The following is a 19,070-nucleotide window of genomic DNA, read 5'->3' on the forward strand; positions in this document are numbered from 1 at the left end:
TAAGATTCTCGACTCCCGTAAGAGGTATGGTTGTCTCCAGTATCTTATTGATTGGAAGGGATATGGCCTGGAGGAGAGGTCCTGGGTTTCCGCGGTGGATGTCCATGCTCCAAGCTTAGTCCGAGCCTTTCATGCCAAAAATCCAACCAAAGCACATGGGTGTTCGGAGCCCACCCTAAAAAGGTAGGGTACTATCAGGGACCGGAGCCTTACCTCTGGCTGTGGGTCCCGGGTTTTGCCGCTCTGACGGGTGGCAGGGCTGTGACAACGGGATGCTGCTGCAGTGCAGACATCTGGTGCGTCTGTCCGCCATATGGAGGCTGGGGGCCGAAGGCTGGCAGGGAGTCCAGTCTGGATACTGGTTCCCTGTCCTCTGTGGTTTGGGCCGCCATGTTGGAGACCAAGCAAGCCAATTGAATCCCACTCTGTGTCCAGCCAATCCAGGGCTGGCTTCCCTTACAAAAAGGGGCTGGTTCAGAGTAAGGGTGCCAGTGCTTCAAGTTGCTTACTTGCGTAAGGTGCTCTAGCTCTGTGCTCCTAGGTTGCTTCAGGTTGTTCCAGGTGCCCTGGTTCCGGTTATAATCTTTCGCTGCAGCAGTCCCATTGCCTTCAGCCAGCCTCTTCTCGTAGAGTGCCCACCAAGACCCTAAGCCATAGAGGAATCCCAGGCGCTATGGGGTCCTCCACAGTCTTCAGTTCTTTTAAGGCAGAGTTGTTCAGCCTTGTCTTTCAAGCCACAGTTCACAAGACCACAGTTCATTATTTTCAGCCTCGTCTTTCAAGCCACAGTTCACAAGTCCGCAGTTCATTATCTTCAGCCTCGTTTTCAAGCCACAGTTCGCAGTTCCCAGTTCATTATCCTCAGCCTCGTCTTTCAAGCCACAGTTCACAATTCCACGGTTCATTATCTTCAGCCTCGTCTTTCAAGCCACAGTTCACAAGTCCGCAGTTCTTTATCCTCAGTCTCATTTTTTAACTACAACTCACCTTTTGTCTCATGAGAAGGAACTATATCCAGCTCCCTTGTCGTCTTCATCCACAGGCAGTCGCTTCCTCTGGCAAATCTCAGTTCCCGGATCCTCAATTCCAGCCGAGTGTGACACTCCTAAACCACTTATAACTAACTTTAGCTTAAAAACAACCACAGCATGTTCACCAAACTACTATTTCTCATTTCAATTCATGGAATTCTCTTAAAATTTCACACATCCTACACTCACCCCACAACCCATTCCTCTTATTGCTTCAATTATCCACTCCCCTCTTCTTAACACTCATGAACTTACTTCTCTGCAAGTACTTTGACATCCACAATTTGCCACCATAGAAAATATTGTGTTATGGCAAGAGAAAGTAGATTCTTTTGTATATGCCCCCACAAAAGAGTCTATTTTCTCTATTTTATATTCAAAACAAAATAGAAATCCATCTAACCGCTTAAATATCTCAGGTCTCCCATCACCCTCCAAGTCACTAAAATGTGCCTTATTGAATGTAACATTCATACATGACTTCTTCATCTCTGACACTTTCAACCTGCTGGCTATAACAGAAACATGGCTCACGCAATCAAACACAGCCTCCCCTCCAGCACTGTCACATGTTGGGCTCCACTCACACACATCTCCAGGCTTGGTAACAGTAAAGAAAATGGGGCTGTAATATTACTGTCCCAATTTTTAACTTACAAAGTTCTACCATTGGTTCCATCACTCACATTCACATAATTTGACGCTCATTCTATTCGGATTTTCAACCCTTTCTTTCTGCGTGTTGCAGCTATCACCCACCAGGGCAACCCAAACAACATTTCTGAAAGATTTTTCTGTTGGGCTCCCTCACTTCCTATCCTCTGACATCACCATCATCATGGGTGATTTTAATATCACGGTTGACAGTCCACAATCTCTTCATGTCTCTCAAACTCCTCTCTTGGCCTCACCCAATGGTCTGACTCCTTTACTCATCAGGAGGGCCACTGCCTTGATCTTGTATTCACCAGGCTCTGCTCAGTTTCTGAATTCACTAACACTCCTTTCTCTCTCTCTGATCACAACCTTATCACCATCATAAACTCTTCTATTACTTCAAACTCTATTACACTGAAGTCAAGTAAGCCTCCTCTAACCCGCAGACATACTAATGCTATTAATTTTGAACAACTTTTCCACGTCTCTGCAACAACTACTGTCACCAATTTCTACATTTACCTCTCCTGAGACTGCTATATCCCACCTGAACCAGACTCTAGTGAGAACCCTTGATGAAATGGCTCTGGCTACCCATCACTCCATGTAGGCTTAGATGCCAACTGTGGCACTCTAAACCTACAAAAACTGTTGCATAAAGTAGTACATCAGTGGCGTAAATCGCAGAATCCAATTGACTCCCTCACATATAAAACCACCTAACTCTCTAACTACCATCTCGTCTCTCAGCTCCCATGCCTCTCTAAGCTGCTTGAGAGACTTGCCTACACTCGCCTCACACACTTTCTTAACACACACAAACTTTTGGACCTATTTCAGTCAGGCTTTTGTTCCCAACACTACACAGAGACAGCACTGCCTACAGTAGTGAATGAGTGATCACTGCTAGAACTAAAGGCTATTACTCACTTCTTATTCTTCTAGATCTCTCTGCCACTTTGACACTACTGACCACTGTCTTCTCATACAAGCACTACAATTCCTAGGGCTTAAGGAAACAGCCCTTTCTTGGTTCCCATCCTACCTATCTAATCGCTCTTTCAGTGTTCGCTTCTCTGATTCCACCTCCTCTTTGCTAACTCTCTCAGTTGGAATACCGCAAAGCTCAGTCTTAGGTCCTGTGCTTTTCTCAATCTATACCTCATTACATGGCAAACTAATCAGCTCTTTTGAATAATTTGTACGCTGATGATACTCAAATCTATCTATCCTCCCCAGAGTTGTCACCATCGGTTTTGATCCATGTCTATGAATGCCTTTCTGCCATTTCATCTTGGATGTCATCTCCAGTGACATGCGGTGAGGTGAAGCAGAGCTTTTCATGTCATACTTCATTATACTCCAGAGTTTTGATGATATAAAGTATATGAAAAATACAAAGAATATATTATAAATATATTATTTGTATTATTCTAATTATTTTTATTGTCAAAACTCTGGTTTAAAACATCTATGACCTCACCTGCTTACCTTTTCCACACATCTATGATCAAAACTCACCGCATTTTGAGCAGTATATACTGCTGCACCTGTGTATAATGCCCACATGAACCCTTGGGTCATATATTGTGTGTAAATCTGTCTTTGGTAATAGCCAGTGCCTCCTCAGTAATATACCTCACCACATGTCACTGATCATTTTGCAACCTAAACATTTCCAAAACAAAATTAATTATATTCCAGCCAGGTAGTTACCAACCTCATATCGCCATAACTGTTGATACAGTAACTCGACAATCTACCCTACCCCACAAGCTCGCTGCCTAGGTGTCATCCTTGAATTTGAACTGTCCTTTTTTCCCCACACGCATTCCACATTCAATCTGTCTCTAAATCAGTTACATACATCTAAAAAACATATCCAAAATATGACCTTATCTTACACAAGACACTGCAAAAACTCTAATCCATACTCTCATTATCTCCCGCATTGATTATTGCAAAAGTCTCCTAACTGGTCTTCCCAAGAAAAGACTCTCACTACAATCCTTTTTGAATGCTTCCTAGCAAGATGTTCGTCTGCTGATCTGATCTGTCAGTCCTGCCATTGCTTGCCCATATTCTACCATTTTCAATATAAATTACATCTACTCACATATAAAGCTATTAGCCAAGCTACACCAACATATACTGTATCTCTACGCTTATCTCAAAATATCTCCCAACTCGACCTCTCTGTTCTGCACAAGATCTGTGTCTCTCAATACAGATTACTCGCTCCCATTCACAATTGCAGGATTTTCTTTGGGCAGCACCCACCTTATGGAATGCCCTCCCATGTACAATAAGATTTTCCTCCAGCCTCCAACTTTCAAGCGTTCACTGAAAACTCACCTCTTCAGGAAGGCATATCAAATTCCGTAACCGCCAACATAAACTTCAGAAGCATTCATATCTAAGTATATCCCATCAGGACTGTCTTTGCAATCTGGTGGGATCACTATACTATAGATTACGCCTATCCTTGTGCATCCTGCCTATTTCCCTTTAGATGGCAAGCTTGCGAGCAGGGCTTTCCTACCTCTATGGGGTGTATTCAATTAGAGTCAGAAACTGCAGTCTTGTTGGAAAGACAGCAGTTTCCGACTGGAATAGGTCGGAAGGGGTTCCGACCTATTCAATCCAGACTCAGTTTTTCTGACAAGTCGGGAAATCCGACTTGTCGGAATTTTGTCGGAATACACGCAGATCGGTGGCTTCAGCCATCGAGCCGCGTGTATTGTTGGAAGTGGGGCCAAACCTGACAGGTTTTAGCCCCGTTTCCGATAATGTCAATGCAACTTTTAAAAAAGTCGGATTGACACTGTCGGGAATGGGCCAAACCTGGCATTGAATAGAGTGCTGTCATCTGTCTGTTATTACCCAGTATGTCTTATCACTGCTGTCTCCAATTGTAAAGCACAACAGAATAGGCTGTGCTATATAAGAAACTAAATATATAAATAAACTATTACTGGCCTTAAGCGCAGCTGCAAAGAAAACCCCACAAAACAAGCATACTGTACTGGAGGCATAGATTTAATCTATGATGCCCCCTTTTTAAAGAAAAATAGTTTTACTTATTTAGGATGGATGATCTGGAGGATTCTTTGGCCAACGAGTCCAGAGTTGCTTTACAGTTGGGAGAGCTACACAGCTAAGCTTTCTGTACAAAAATTACTTGCTTACCTAATGTTTTTCTTCCACCTTGTATACTTAATGAGGCTAGTAGATACAGTGCCTTGCTAAAGTATTTACCCCCCTTGGCTTTTTACCTATTTTGTTTAGTGATGAGCGGGTTCGGTTCCTCGGAATCCGAACCCCCCCGAACTTCACCCATTTTACACGGTCCGAGGCAGACTCGGATCCTCCCGCCTTGCTCGGTTAACCCGAGCGCGCCCGAACGTCATCATCCTGCTGTCGGATTCTCGCGAGATTCATATCCTATATAAGGAGCCGCGCGTCGCTGCCATTTTCACTCGTGCATTGGAGATGATAGGGAGAGGACGTGCAGCGTCCTCTCAGTTGTGTTCAGTGTGCTGCAAATATCTGTGGTCAGTGTGCTGCAAGTATCTGTGCTCAGTGTGCTTGCAAATATCTGTGCTCAGTGTGCTGAAAATATCTACGTTCTCTGCCTGAAAAACGCTCCATATCTGTGCTGCATTGTAGTATAGGAGGACAGGACAGTGCAGAATTTTGCTGACCAGTGACCACCAGTATAGCAGTGTGGTACAGTAGTCCACTGCTCTACCTACCTCTGTGTCGTCAGGTATACTATCCATACATACCTGTGGTGCATTTTAGTTGTTGTGCGCAGTAGTAGGAGGACAGTGCATAATTTTGCTGACCACCAGTATATAATATATAGCAGTACGGTACAGTAGGCCACTGCTCTACCTACCTCTGTGTCGTCAAGTATACTATCCATCCATCCCCGTGGTGCGGTGTATATATAGTAGGAGGACAGTGCATAATTTTTCTGACCACCAGTATATAATATATAGCAGTATAGTACAGTAGGCCACTGCTCTACCTACCTCTGTGTCGTCAAGTATACTATCCATCCATCCCTGTGGTGCATTTAAGTGGTGCGGTGTATATATAGTAGGAGGACAGTGCATAATTTTGCTGACCGCCAGTATATAATATATAGCAGTACGGTACAGTAGGCCACTGCTCTACCTCTGTGTCATCAAGTATACTATCCATCCATCCCTGTGGTGCATTTAAGTGGTGCGGTGTATATATAGTAGGAGGACAGTGCATAATTTTGCTGACCGCCAGTATATAATATATAGCAGTACGGTACAGTAGGCCACTGCTCTACCTACCTCTGTGTCGTCAAGTATACTATCCATCCATCCCTGTGGTGCATTTAAGTGGTGCGGTGTATATATAGTAGGAGTACAGTGCATAATTTTTCTGACCACCAGTATATAATATATAGCAGTACGGTACAGTAGGCCACTGCTCTACCTACCTCTGTGTCGTCAAGTATACTATCCATCCATCCCTGTGGTGCATTTAAGTGGTGCGGTGTATATATAGTAGGAGGACAGTGCATAATTTTGCTGACCACCAGTATATAATATATAGCAGTACGGTACAGTAGGTCACTGCTCTACCTGCCTCTGTGTCATCAAGTATACCATCCATCCATCCCTGTGGTGCATGTAAGTGGTGCGGTGTATATATAGTAGGAGGACAGTGAATAATTTTGCTGACCACCAGTATATAATATCTATCAGTACGGTACAGTAGGCCACTGCTCTACCTACCTCTGTGTCGTCAAGTATACTATCCATCCATCCCTATGGTGCATTTAAGTGGTGCGGTGTAAATATAGTAGGAGGACAGTGCAGAATTTTGCTGACCACCAGTATATAATATATAGCAGTACGGTACAGTAGGCCACTGCTCTACCTACCTCTGTGTCATCAAGTATACTATCCATCCATACCTGTGGTGCATTTTAGATGTTGTGCGGTGTATATATAGTAGGAGGACAGTGCATAATTTTGCTGACCACCAGTATATAATATATAGCAGTACGGTACAGTAGGCCACTGCTCTACCTACCTCTGTGTTGTCAAGTATATTATCCATCCATCCCTGTGGTGCATTTAAGTGGTGCAGTGTATATATAGTAGGAGGACAGTGCAGAATTTTTCTGACCACCAGTATATAATACATAGCAGTACGGTACAGTAGGCCACTGCTCTACCTACCTCTGTGTCGTCAAGTATACTATCCATCCATACCCGTGGTGCATTTTAGTTGTTGTGCAGTGTATATATAGTAGGAGGACAGTGCATAATTTTGCTGACCACCAGTATATAATATATAGCAGTACGGTACAGTAGGCCACTGCTCTACCTACCTCTGTGTCGTCAAGTATACTATCCATCCATCCCTGTGGTGCATTTAAGTGGTGCGGTGTATATATAGTAGGAGGACAGTGCATAATTTTGCTGACCACCAGTATATAATATATAGCAGTACGGTACAGTAGGCCACTGCTCTACCTACCTCTGTGTCGTCAAGTATACTATCCATCCATCCCTGTGGTGCATTTAAGTGGTGCGGTGTATATATAGTAGGAGGACAGTGCATAATTTTGCTGACCACCAGTATATAATATATAGCAGTACGGTACAGTAGGTCACTGCTCTACCTACCTTTGTGTCGTCAAGTATACTATCCATCCATCCCTGTGGTGCATTTAAGTGGTGCAGTGTATATATAGTAGGAGGACAGTGCATAATTTTGCTGACCACCAGTATATAATATCTAGCAGTACGGTACAGTGGGCCACTGCTCTACCTACCTCTGTGTCGTCAAGTATACTATCCATCCATGCCTGTGGTGCATTTAAGTGGTGCAGTGTATATATAGTAGGAGGACAGTGCATAATTTTGCTGACCACCAGTATATAATATATAGCAGTACGGTACAGTAGGCCACTGCTCTACCTACCTCTGTGTCGTCAAGTATACTATCCATCCATACCTGTGGTGCATTTTAGTTGTTGTGCAGTGTATATATAGTAGGAGGACAGTGCATAATTTTGCTGACCACCAGTATATAATATATAGCAGTACGGTACAGTAGGCCACTGCTCTACCTACCTCTGTGTCGTCAAGTATACTATCCATCCATCCCTGTGGTGCATTTAAGTGGTGCAGTGTATATATAGTAGGAGGACAGTGCATAATTTTGCTGACCACCAGTATATAATATCTAGCAGTACGGTACAGTGGGCCACTGCTCTACCTACCTCTGTGTCGTCAAGTATACTATCCATCCATGCCTGTGGTGCATTTAAGTGGTGCAGTGTATATATAGTAGGAGGACAGTGCATAATTTTGCTGACCACCAGTATATAATATATAGCAGTACGGTACAGTAGGCCACTGCTCTACCTACCTCTGTGTCGTCAAGTATACTATCCATCCATACCTGTGGTGCATTTTAGTTGTTGTGCAGTGTATATATAGTAGGAGGACAGTGCATAATTTTGCTGACCACCAGTATATAATATATAGCAGTACGGTACAGTAGGCCACTGCTCTACCTACCTCTGTGTCGTCAAGTATACTATCCATCCATCCCTGTGGTGCATTTAAGTGGTGCGGTGTATATATAGTAGGAGGACAGTGCATAATTTTGCTGACCACCAGTATATAATATCTAGCAGTACGGTACAGTAGGCCACTGCTCTACCTACCTCTGTGTCGTCAAGTATACTATCCATCCATCCCTGTGGTGCATTTAAGTGGTGCAGTGTATATATAGTAGGAGGACAGTGCAGAATTTTGATGACCACCAGTATATAATATATAGCAGTACGGTACAGTAGGCCACTGCTCTACCTACCTCTGTGTCGTCAAGTATACTATCCATCCATACCTGTGGTGCATTTTAGTTGTTGTGCGGTGTATATATAGTAGGAGGACAGTGCATAATTTTGCTGACCACCAGTATATAATATATAGCAGTACGGTACAGTAGGCCACTGCTCTACCTACCTCTGTGTCGTCAAGTATACTATCCATCCATACCTGTGGTGCATTTAAGTGGTGCAGTGTATATATAGTAGGAGGACAGTGCATAATTTTGCTGACCACCAGTATATAATATATAGCAGTACGGTACAGTAGGCCACTGCTCTAACTACCTCTGTGTCGTCAAGTATACTATCCATCCATACCTGTGGTGCATTTTAGTTGCTGTGCGGTGTATATATAGTAGGAGGACAGTGCATAATTTTGCTGACCACCAGTATATAATATATAGCAGTACGGTACAGTAGGCCACTGCTCTACCTACCTCTGTGTCGTCAAGTATACTATCCATCCATCCCTGTGGTGCATTTAAGTGGTGCGGAGTATATATAGTAGGAGGACAGTGCATAATTTTGCTGACCACCAGTATATAATATCTAGCAGTACGGTACAGTAGGCCACTGCTCTACCTACCTCTGTGTCGTCAAGTATACTATCCATCCATCCCTGTGGTGCATTTAAGTGGTGCGGAGTATATATAGTAGGAGGACAGTGCATAATTTTGCTGACCACCAGTATATAATATCTAGCAGTACGGTACAGTAGGCCACTGCTCTACCTACCTCTGTGTCGTCAAGTATACTATCCATCCATCCCTGTGGTGCATTTAAGTGGTGCGGTGTATATATAGTAGGAGGACAGTGCATAATTTTGCTGACCATCAGTATATAATATATAGCAGTACGGTACAGTAGGCCACTACTCTACCTACCTCTGTGTCGTCAAGTATACTATCCATCCATCCCTGTGGTGCATTTAAGTGGTGCAGTGTATATATAGTAGGAGGACAGTGCATAATTTTGCTGACCACCAGTATATAATATATAGCAGTACGGTACAGTAGGCCACTGCTCTACCTACCTCTGTGTCGTCAAGTATACTATGCATCCACACCTGTGGTGCATTTTAGTTGTTGTGCAGTGTATATATAGTAGGAGGACAGTGCATAATTTTGCTGACCGCCAGTATATAATATATAGCAGTACGGTACAGTAGGCCACTGCTCTACCTACCTCTGTGTCGTCAAGTATACTATCCATCCATAACTGTGGTGCATTTTAGTTGTCGTGCGCAGTATATATAGTAGTAGGCCATTGCTATTGATATATTACTGGCATATAATTCCACACATTAAAAAATGGAGAACAAAAAATAAGAATTTACTTACCGATAATTCTATTTCTCGTAGTCCGTAGTGGATGCTGGGAACTCCGTAAGGACCATGGGGAATAGCGGCTCCGCAGGAGACTGGGCACATCTAAAGAAAGCTTTAGGACTATCTGGTGTGCACTGGCTCCTCCCCCTATGACCCTCCTCCAAGCCTCAGTTAGGATACTGTGCCCGGACGAGCGTACACAATAAGGAAGGATTTTGAATCCCGGGTAAGACTCATACCAGCCACACCAATCACACCGTACAACTTGTGATATGAAACCCAGTTAACAGCATGATAACAGAGGAGCCTCTGAATAGATGGCTCACAACAAGAACCCGATTAGTTAACAATAACTATGTACAAGTATTGCAGACAATCCGCACTTGGGATGGGCGCCCAGCATCCACTACGGACTACGAGAAATAGAATTATCGGTAAGTAAATTCTTATTTTCTTATGGAGATTATACCAAAGCTCCCAAACGGGCGGGAGAGTGCGGATGACTCTGCAGCACCGAATGAGAGAACTCCAGGTCCTCCTCAGCCAGGGTATCAAATTCGTAGAACTTTGCAAACGTGTTTGTGTCACGAACCGGTCTCTCACCTTTGCGGGTTCTGGGGTTCATCCGTTGCCAGTGCGGTTGCTCGCGGTGCTGTGCGCCCGTGTGGGGACACGGCGTGATCAATGGCACAGGTAATGCAGAGTCTGGGAACTGTGAGTGCGGGGACCAAATGGCCTAAGGCACTGCGGTGTGTCTGCTGTATAGGAGGTGGCCATGTTGGAGACCAAATAGCTAATACTGAGCACTTGTGAAAACACCTGTGGGCAGGTGTAAGCCAATCCCGTGCTTGTGCTGCCTTTAAGTAGGCTGGGATTATGTCACTCTGGGCCAGTGCTTTGTTGTATCAAAGCTGTGCTCTAGCTCTGAACTCTCTCCGTGCATTCCTGTGTGATTCCCGTGGTCCAGATATCGCCTCCGTTCCCAGAGGTCCGTTTTGCAGCCTTCACTGCCAAAGATCTACCGGCTCTCCATTGTGCTATCAGTCAATTGCACACCTATTGGAAATACTCGGATTCCCAGTGTCCTGCATGAGGTTACCCTGTCTGTCTGCCTATCATACAAAGTCTGGAGGATTCCAATTCCTTCAGCTGTTCGTTTGTTCAACTCTGCATTTAACCCATTCATCACCTTGCCATCTACTACAGTTTCACAGTGATCTCCGGAACCCGCAAGTAACCCAATTCAGTACTTTTTCTATGTTGTCATTACAAGGATAATTCTTCACAGTCTCTCAGTTAACTCTTAAAACTCCATTGCAAATTCTTACAGTTAATTCTCCATGTCTGCATTAACCAGTTAAACACAATCTGCAGTTCAGCATCAAAGCCTGTTTATATTTGGACAATTCAACATTTATTCTTCAGCTTGTTTTTGCATATGTTTCCATGAACATTTCTTTTATTTATTTCTGAGTTTTCTCTTGCAGATTATTTCTGTCATTCCTGCAATACTTCAGTATAATGATGATTAACAACTAGTCATTTAACTCCTTACCGAATTGTTACTTTAATAAATATATGAAACGGAACTTCCTTCGTCCTCCCTGTTTTCTGCATACCCCAGCACCTACACCTGAGGTTGGTTCCAGGTTAACGGATTCACAAAAACACCCGGACCTGACAGTAAGCACTGGCCACATGGATCCGTCAAGTGACCAATTCGCAGGAGGCGGTGCTACGTCAAATATCCTTTCCCGTCTGGAAAACCAGGAGTCTATACAGACACAAATAGTGCAGTTTATGCAAACTATGGCAGACCGTTTAGAGACTCTTCATACAGCAATTAAAACGTCTCAAGTCCAGATTCCAACTCCGGTTGTCCCAGTTACCACTACAGCTTCTCCTGTGATGCTGCCTACGTCCCGCTTGCAGTTACCCTCTCCGAGTAAGTTTGACGGAACTCCAAAACTTTGCAGGGGATTCCTGAATCAATGCGAGATCCAGTTCGAACTGATGTCCGCCAGTTTCCCATCAGCTCGTTCTAAGGTCGCATATATTATTGCCCTCCTCTCCGGTCAGGCTCTGGAGTGGGCATCACCATTATGGGAGAGAGGTGATCCTATCCTCTCTAATTACAAAGAGTTTGTATCTTCTTTCCGGAGAATCTTTGACGAACCCGGCAGGACCACCTCAGCATCTTTGGAGATTCTCCGTCTACGTCAAGGTTTACGTCCTGTCAATCAATATATTGTTCAGTTTCGCACGTTGTCTTCAGAGTTAAACTGGAATGAGGAGGCCCTGATCGCCGCGTTTTGGAATGGACTTTCTGAGAGAATCAAGGACGATTTAACTATCCGGGATGTGCCAACTAAACTGGATGAATTGATTTCTCTCTGTAACAAACTTGACCTACGCTACAGGGAGCGATGTTTAGAGAAATCCAGGGCAGAGCGATCCAGTCCACGTTATCATCCTAGGCCTCGACAAGATTCTTCATCACAGTCTCCGGTAACGACAGACGAACCTATGCAGATTGGGCGCTCTCGCCTCACAGAAGAGGAACGACTTCGTCGTCGACAGGGTAACCTCTGCATGTACTGTGGGTCCTCTGAACATTTAGTTAAATTCTGCAAACTCCGACCGGGAAACTCTCGCTCCTAGCTTATTCAAGAGAGGTTAAGCTAGGAGTTACTCTAGAATCACGTTCTGGGGAAGAGCCGACTTTGTCTATTCAATTAGAAGTTCCAAGTTCTACAGTGAAAGTTTCAGCTCTCCTAGATTCTGGGGCAGCCGAGAACTTCATCTCCTCAGCCTTTGTCATGCGGTCTAAAGTTCAAACCATGCCTCTGGAAGCAGCAGTTGCCGTTACAGCAGTGGATGGAAGTCGAATTCCAGATGGTATAATTACTCATCGAACCGTATGTCTCAAGATGAAAGTTGGTGTGCTCCATTCCGAATACCTCTCCTTCTACGTGATTCCCAAAGCCTCTCAAGATGTGATACTTGGTTTACCTTGGCTGCAGAAACATAACCCTCAACTTAATTGGCAAACCATGGAAGTCCTTTCATGGGGTAAATCTTGTACCAAAGACTGTTTAGCCTCAATTGTACCTCTCCGGTCAATCAGCCTTCCCGACCTACCTCCGGTGTATCAATCCTTTGCGGATGTTTTCAGTAAACAAGCAGCAGACTCTCTACCTCCTCATCGCGAATGGGACTGCCCAATTGTCCTGGTTCCGGGTAAAACACCTCCTAGGGGACGAATTTATCCGCTATCCATCCCAGAGACGCAAGCTATGTCTGATTATATACAAGAAAATCTAACCAAAGGATTTATCAGACCATCTTCTTCACCTGCAGGAGCCGGATTCTTTTTCGTTAAGAAGAAGGACGGTGGGTTACGACCATGCATAGATTACCGTGGACTCAATGAGATCACTGTGAAAAACAAGTATCCATTACCCTTAATTCCAGAATTATTTGACCGGGTAAAAGGAGCTACTGTGTTTACAAAAATGGATCTCCGAGGGGCCTACAATTTAATCCGCATCCGAGAAGGGGACGAGTGGAAAACTGCTTTTAATACCCGGGATGGGCATTACGAATACCTTGTAATGCCTTTCGGTCTTTGTAATGCACCTGCAGTTTTTCAAAGCTATGTGAATGAACTTTTTCGTGATCTTCTCTACAAGTGTCTAGTAGTGTACCTGGATGATATCCTAATATTCTCTAGGGATATAAAGTCTCACCGTCACCAAGTTAAAGAGGTACTGACACGTCTGAGGAAAAATCAACTTTATTGTAAGTTAGAGAAGTGCACTTTTGAAGTATCTTCCATACCGTTCCTTGGTTACATCATTTCCGGATCAGAGCTATGTATGGATCCCGGTAAGGTACAAGCTATCCGAGATTGGTCCACTCCTACAACTCTCAAGGGGATTCAGCGATTTCTCGGCTTTGCTAATTTCTATAGGAGATTCATTAAGAATTATTCTACGTTAGCTGCTCCCATCACAGCCCTAACTCGTAAGGGAGCAAATCCTACGAACTGGTCTTCAGAAGCAATCAAAGCCTTCTCTGATTTAAAGCAAGCCTTTGTGTCAGCCCCCATTCTTCGACAGCCTGATCTGAATCGTCCCTTTCTACTAGAGGTGGATGCATCTACAGAAGCAGTAGGAGCTGTGTTGTCACAAGTCTTTGAAGATAAAAAGGTCCATCCCTGCGGATATTTCTCCCGTAAGTTCCTCCCGGCAGAACGTAATTATGCAATCGGTGAGCAAGAGTTACTTGCCATCAAGTTGGCATTTGAGGAGTGGAGATACCTCCTAGAAGGAGCTCAACATCGCATTACAGTTTATACTGATCATAAGAATCTTCTGTATCTGCAGTCAGCTCAGTGTTTGAATCCACGACAAGCTCGATGGGCGCTTTTCTTCTCACGATTTGATTTCAAACTCACCTATCGTCCAGGGTCTCAGAACAAAAAGGCAGATGCCCTTTCCCGGTCCTTTGCTTCTTCTGAATTAAATGATGCTACCACGAGTCAAGCCATTGTGAATCCTAGGTCCTTTTTAATGACTCGAACCTCTCCAGTTCCTCCGCCTGGCAAGACCTTTGTCGCCACAAGTCTTCAAAAACGGCTGCTTACCTGGGCTCACTCCTCTTCCTTCATGGGTCATCCTGGGGTTCTAAAGACTCTCAAGTTTATTCAACAGTCTTATTGGTGGCCACGTCTCAAAGCCGATGTCCAAGAGTTTATAGCAGCATGTCCTAAATGTGCCCAACATAAGAGTCCAAGAAGTTCTCCACCAGGTTTGTTACATCCACTATCCATACCCAAACAACCATGGACTCATATCTCAATGGATTTCGTGACCGATCTACCTCCATCAAAAGGGCGAAATACCATTTGGGTGATAGTGGATCGATTTTCGAAAATGGCACATTTCATTCCATTAACTGGGTTACCATCTGCCCCTTTACTAGCCAGATTGTTCATCTCTGAAATCTTCAAGTTGCATGGCCTTCCTCGAGAAATTGTTTCTGATCGGGGAACACAGTTTGTGGCCAAGTTTTGGAGGTCGCTTTGTTCATCTTTAAATGTCAAGTTGAACTTTTCTTCTGCATATCATCCTCAGACAGATGGACAAACTGAGAGAGTCAACCAAGACCTTGAAACATTTCTCCGGCTATATATATCGTCCTCACAGGATGACTGGGTTGACTACCTTCCATTGGCAGAATTTGCTCATAATAATCTCTTCCATTCATCTTCAGAATCTACGCCCTTTTATATTAACTTCGGCTTTCATCCTCGTGTGCCAGAGTTTCATCCATTGCCAGCCCTAGAGGTCCCAGCGGCAGATCAAGAGCTTCAACGTCTATCTAGCATCTGGAGTTGTGTACGTAAGTCCTTGGTCAAAACTTCCGCTCGTTATAAATCTTTTGCAGATAGAAAACGTAAAGCTGTACCGAATTACAAAGTGGGAGACCAAGTTTGGATTTCTACGCGCAATCTCAAGTTCAAAGTTCCTTCTAAGAAATTTGCTCCCAGGTTTATTGGTCCATTTCCCATTGTAAAGGTACTCAACCCTGTGTCATACAAAGTCAAGCTGCCACCGTCTTTGAGAATTCCTAACGCCTTTCATACATCTTTACTGAAGCCTTTGATTCTCAATAAGTTCCGTACTACCCAGTCCAAATCTCCTAAAGTTCACTCTTTGCAGAATGAGGAATTTGAAGTTAAAGAGATTGTGGACTCACGTTCCCGATATGGACGTTTACAGTTTCTGGTCGACTGGAAGGGTTACGGCCCGGAGGAGAGATCCTGGGTTTTCTCTGAAGATGTTCATGCTCCAAGACTGGTACAGAAATACTTCTCCAAAAATCCTGACAAGGTTCAAAGGTGTTCGGAGACCACCCGTAGAAGAGGGGGTACTGTCACGAACCGGTCTCTCACCTTTGCGGGTTCTGGGGTTCATCCGTTGCCAGTGCGGTTGCTCGCGGTGCTGTGCGCCCGTGTGGGGACACGGCGTGATCAATGGCACAGGTAATGCAGAGTCTGGGAACTGTGAGTGCGGGGACCAAATGGCCTAAGGCACTGCGGTGTGTCTGCTGTATAGGAGGTGGCCATGTTGGAGACCAAATAGCTAATATTGAGCACTTGTGAAAACACCTGTGGGCAGGTGTAAGCCAATCCCGTGCTTGTGCTGCCTTTAAGTAGGCTGGGATTATGTCACTCTGGGCCAGTGCTTTGTTGTATCAAAGCTGTGCTCTAGCTCTGAACTCTCTCCGTGCATTCCTGTGTGATTCCCGTGGTCCAGATATCGCCTCCGTTCCCAGAGGTCCGTTTTGCAGCCTTCACTGCCAAAGATCTACCGGCTCTCCATTGTGCTATCAGTCAATTGCACACCTATTGGAAATACTCGGATTCCCAGTGTTCTGCATGAGGTTACCCTGTCTGTCTGCCTATCATACAAAGTCTGGAGGATTCCAATTCCTTCAGCTGTTCGTTTGTTCAACTCTGCATTTAACCCATTCATCACCTTGCCATCTACTACAGTTTCACAGTGATCTCCGGAACCCGCAAGTAACCCAATTCAGTACTTTTTCTATGTTGTCATTACAAGGATAATTCTTCACAGTCTCTCAGTTAACTCTTAAAACTCCATTGCAAATTCTTACAGTTAATTCTCCATGTCTGCATTAACCAGTTAAACACAATCTGCAGTTCAGCATCAAAGCCTGTTTATATTTGGACAATTCAACATTTATTCTTCAGCTTGTTTTTGCATATGTTTCCATGAACATTTCTTTTATTTATTTCTGAGTTTTCTCTTGCAGATTATTTCTGTCATTCCTGCAATACTTCAGTATAATGATGATTAACAACTAGTCATTTAACTCCTTACCGAATTGTTACTTTAATAAATATATGAAACGGAACTTCCTTCGTCCTCCCTGTTTTCTGCATACCCCAGCACCTACACCTGAGGTTGGTTCCAGGTTAACGGATTCACAAAAACACCCGGACCTGACAGTTTGCCCCTGACCAAGTAGCTGCTCGGCAAAGTTGTAAAGCCGAGACCCCTCGGGCAGCCGCCCAAGATGAGCCCACCGTCCTTGTGGAGTGGGCTTTTATTGATTTAGGCTGCGGTAATCCTACCGCAGAATGCGCCAGCTGAATAGTGCTACAAATCCAGCGCGCAATAGACTGCTTAGAAGCAGGAGCACCCAGCTTGTTGGGTGCCATCAGGATAAACAGCGAGTCAGTTTTCCTGACTCCAGCCATCCTGGAAAAATAAAATTTTCAGGGCCCTGACTACGTCCAGCAACTTGGAATCCTCCAAGTCCCCAGTAGCCGCAGGCACCACAATAGGTTGGTTCAAGTGAAAACCTGAGACCACCTTCGGGAGAAACTGAGGACGATTCCTCAACTCTGCCCTATCCATACAGAAAATCAGATAAGGCCTGTTACATGACAAAACCGCCAATTCTGACACACGCCTGGCCAAGGCCAACAGCATGACCACTTTCCACGCGAGATACTTTAGCTCCATGGTTTTAAGTGGCTCAACCAATGCGACTTTAGGAAATCCAACACCACGTTGAGATCCAAAAAGTGCCACAGGAGGCACAAAAGGAGGCTGAATATGTAGTACTCCTTTAACCAAAGTCTGAACTTCAGGCAGTGAAGCCAGTTCTTTCTGGAAGAAAATCGACAGAGCCGAAATCTGGACCTTGATGGACCCCAATTTGAGGCCCAAACGTCACCCCTGCTTGCAGGAAGTGCAGGAATCGACATAGTTGAAATTCCTCCGTCGGGGCCTTCATGGCCTCCCACCAAGCAACAAATTTTCGCCAAACGCGGCGATAATGTCTTGCGGTGACATCCTTCCTGGCTATGATCAGGGTAGGGATGACTTCCTTCGGAATACCCTTTTCCTTTAGGATCCGGTGTTCTACCGCCATGCCGTCAAACGCAGCCGCGGTAAGTCTTGGAACAGACAGGGTCCCTGCTGCAGCAGGTCTTGTCTGAGCGGCAGAGGCCAAGGGTCCTCTGCCAGCATCTCTTGAAGTTCCGGGTACCAAGCTCTTCATGGCCAATCCGGAACCCCGAGTATGGTTTTCACTCCTCGCCTTCTTATTATTCTCAGTACCTTGGGTATGAGAGGTAGAGGAGGAGACACATAAACCGACTGGTACACCCACGGTGTCACTAGAGCGTCCCCAGCAATCGCCTGAGGGTCCCTTGACCTGGCGCAATATCTTTTCAACTTCTTGTTGAGGCGGGACGCCATCATGTCCACCCGTGGTCATTCCCAACGGTTTACCCGCATTTGGAAAACTTCTGGATGAAGTCCCCATTCTCCTGGGTGTAGGTCGCCCATCGGAGAATCCTTGTGGCTTCTGCCATCGCCATCCTGTTTCTTGTGCCGCCCTGTCTGTTTACATGGGCGACCGCCGTGATGTCGTCTGATTGGATCAGTACCGGCTGGTTCTGAAGCAGGGGCCTTGCTTGGGTTAGGGCATTGTAAATGGCCCTTAGCTGCAGAATATTTATGTGAAGCGAAATCTCCTTGGAAATTTCTTCCCTGTGTGACTGCACCCCAGCCCCGAAGGCTGGCATCCGTGGTCACCAGGACCCAGTCCTGTATTCCGAATCTGCGGCCCACTAGTAGATGAGCCCTCTGCAGCCACCACAGCAGCGACACCCTGTTTCTTGCTGACAGGGTTATCCGCTGTTGTATCTGTACATGGGACCCGGACCATTAGTCCCACAGGTCCCACTGGAACGTCCTTGCGTGGAGTCTTCCGAATGGAATTATGCTTCGTACGAGGCTACCATTTTTCCCAGGACTCGTGTGCATTGATGTACCGACACCTGTCCTGGTTTTAGGATGTCTCTGACTAGAGATGACAACTCCTCGGCTTTTTCCACTGGAAGAAACACTCTTTTCTGGTCTGCGTTCAGAAACATTCCCAGGAACAGAAGACGTGTCGTTGGGACCAGCTGTGACTTTGGAATATTGAGAATCCAGTCGTGCTGTTGTAGCACTTCCCGCGAGAGTGCTACCCCCACTACCAACTGTTCTTTGGACCTCGCCTTTATCAGGAGATCGTCCAAGTACGGGATAATAAAAACGTCCTTCTTGCGAAGGA

Source organism: Pseudophryne corroboree, chromosome 2 (genome assembly GCF_028390025.1).
Source record: "Pseudophryne corroboree isolate aPseCor3 chromosome 2, aPseCor3.hap2, whole genome shotgun sequence".
NCBI lineage: Eukaryota > Metazoa > Chordata > Amphibia > Anura > Myobatrachidae > Pseudophryne > Pseudophryne corroboree.